Source organism: Limulus polyphemus, unplaced genomic scaffold (genome assembly GCF_000517525.1).
Source record: "Limulus polyphemus unplaced genomic scaffold, Limulus_polyphemus-2.1.2 Scaffold744, whole genome shotgun sequence".
Classification (NCBI taxonomy): Eukaryota; Metazoa; Arthropoda; class Merostomata; order Xiphosura; family Limulidae; genus Limulus; species Limulus polyphemus.
The window spans coordinates 92,010-95,014 of NW_013666354.1; positions in this window are offsets into that span (position 1 = coordinate 92,010).

Below are 3,005 nucleotides of genomic sequence, written 5' to 3' on the forward strand. Positions count from 1 at the left end.
AAGAAGAAATTTTGTTATAAGGATTTTTAAGGCTGATGAACCAAAGCTGCAAGTGAAATATATCAAGTTCAATAAAATAAAACGAGATGGCGCTTTTGACTCAATAAGTCAATATATACAAATTGTTTTGTTTCAGATATTCGCGGAAGGGCCATCTTCGGTAGACGTCCCTAATTTCCTGATATACTAAAGGGAAATCAGCTAATCAGCAACACCCACCGCCTACTCTCTGGGTACTCTAATTAAATAGTAGGATCTTCACTGTTATAAAATATCTATTGCTCCAAAATGCGGTGCGTGATTTTTTGTGTTTACAACAACGACACGTGAATCATTAAATCTTTTTTCCACACTCCGACATCTTTATTAGGTCCAGACCACATATAAAAGCACGCTGAGTATCTTAAATTTTCGTTTTCTTCTGAGTGTTCCGCTGGTCTTACACAACATTAAAATCTATTTATGTCAGAAAAGGGGTGTTCAAATATCAAACTATTTTTATAGTGAGTTCAGTAGTTGATTTTATCTGGTTCTAGGAATTAATATTATCTTTTAATCGTATGTTTCAACTAAAGTATTTTTAGATAGCCTCATATCATTCCATGATACACTAAATAGTTCCCAGTATGTTGCATTTTACTAATTTTAATTATAAACATTTTCTTTCAAAGATTGTTAGAGAAAACATTTGACGTCATAGGAAAGGTGGAATGATAAAGCATATATATATATATATATATATATCATTGTGCATTTTGAATAAATGAAAATACAAAAGCATTTTGCAGAGTGCGTCTAAAATAATGACGTCAATTCCCGACAGCAAATTTATATTATTTTAGCAAAAAAATTTATTAGTCCTAAACAAGTTTACTATGGACATTAAGATTACTCCTTTTTCTGTTTTATCATTTAAATATTTTAATACAATATATATATATATATATATTAATGACAAACGTTTTTTAACAACTTATTACGTACAGAACACATTTCTGTACTGTTTAACGAACAGGACTTCTTTGCAAGATTGTCTGCAATTGAATACCCAATTAAAAAACAGGATAAGTTAAAAGAGCATTTTCTACCACTATTGTCAGCTGCACTAAATAATAAGTTCCATTCTCAAGCAGTGGCGACAAAAATGATATAAAAAACTACAAGTAAAATTGTAGCAAATCTGATGAACAAACAAATTATAAGTATAGAACAGGATTGGTAAGCTACTCTCTTCCTCTTGACTAACCTAGTTGCTAAGGTTAAAAGATAAATGTTTACTGACCTGATTTTTCTGGTTAAGAAAAGTAATTACTATGACTTGTTGAGTGCTTTACTAAGGATGTAGCATAGTTCCCAAATAGTGGTCTTTAGAACTTTTAACCTGTTGTATTCAAGAAGATTGTAGCTTCCAAGAAATGGGCATCATTAAAAACAACGTTTTAAAGTGACAATGGCATATATTTTATAAGGTTTTTAAACAGTTATTAAAGGATTGCTCCTTGTGGCTTTTCAAGAAATATATTTTGGTCACGTTTATTCTTGGCTCGGCAGTTATATTTATGCCTCTTTTGTCTGTAACAGCTAACCGGATAAAGAAATACCATTATTTTGATTTTATTTTATTGATATTAGTTGATTAATTATTCAGTTTTGTTCCAAACGTGCACGATTTAATTCTTACTAAAATTTCACGGGAACTTTATTGAAAAATACAAATGTATAATTACAAGGTATTTTACGAACATTGGCATAGTTATATAATTATTGTAAACAAGATTTCGGAGGATGACATGTTGTGAACCTTCTTACTTTAGTGTATATACACATGTGTCAGAATTTAACTTGACTCTACTGTTTCATCACGTTTTCCATCATAACAGCTTCCACGTTGACCTGACAATATAAAATACAAGTCAAGAGTGTTGTTCGCAACTGCTAACAGAAAATGTAATACAATTTTGCATTTTAAACATCTGTTAACGCCATTTATGTAAATGTCAATTCAAAAATGGTTAGCAGCCTTCTTCACTTTCTTTGCTAGTCAATAATATATATTGTTACTATATACATTTCCACGGTTTATATAGGTGGCAAGAATCAAGACAATTGCTGCAATATAATGGCCTGTCATGGCTTGATGGTTAAGGCACTCAACTCCCAATCTGACGGTTGCGGATATAAATGCCATCCCAGAACATGTACGCCGTTTTGGCCATGGGGGCGTTATAATTGATGATCAATCCAACTATTTGTTACTAAAGAATAGCTGAAAAGTTAGCGGTGAGTGCCTATCACTTGAAAATTAGAAACGGTTAGTGCAGATAGCCCTAGCATCTTTGCGCGAAATTCAAAAACAAATAATCAACCTAAAAATTTGGAGTTTGAAACATATTGACATTGCTAACTTGGAAATTAGAAACATAAACATTGATGAAAAGCTTTAAAAAAACAACACTAAAGATTACCATGAACTGGCGTGAAAACTTCTCCAGCTTTGAAAAAAAAATCAGGAATTTTTTATATTTGTTGTCTGTTTGCAAATCATTTTTTAAAGTTGTTATATCTATTTAATTTTATTTTTACATGTTCTTTTATTTATTTTAGAGCAAAGCCATATTGGGCTATTTACTATTTATTGTGTCCATCGAATCCCGGATTTTAGCGTTGTAAGTCGGTAAATTTACCGCCGTCCCACGGGGGAACATTTTTACCTACATATTGTGATACTAGCTGGAGTACCCGTCCCCTGGACTGAAGTTATGTAAATTCATGATTAATGAAAGGTTATCTTAAGACATGAAAAGTTGCTTCTCTTTTATGTAGTTGTAGAAAACGCCCATAAGAAATGCGAAACACAAAATGTGAAACCTCAAATTTGCATGTATCTCTGCATGGACACAAGAATTGTTTATTTATTTGTTTGTAATTACACAGCGTGGTCACAAGTAAATAGACACCACCTTTTCAGAAAAAATGAAATTTTTCAGTCATATTCACGTGAATTG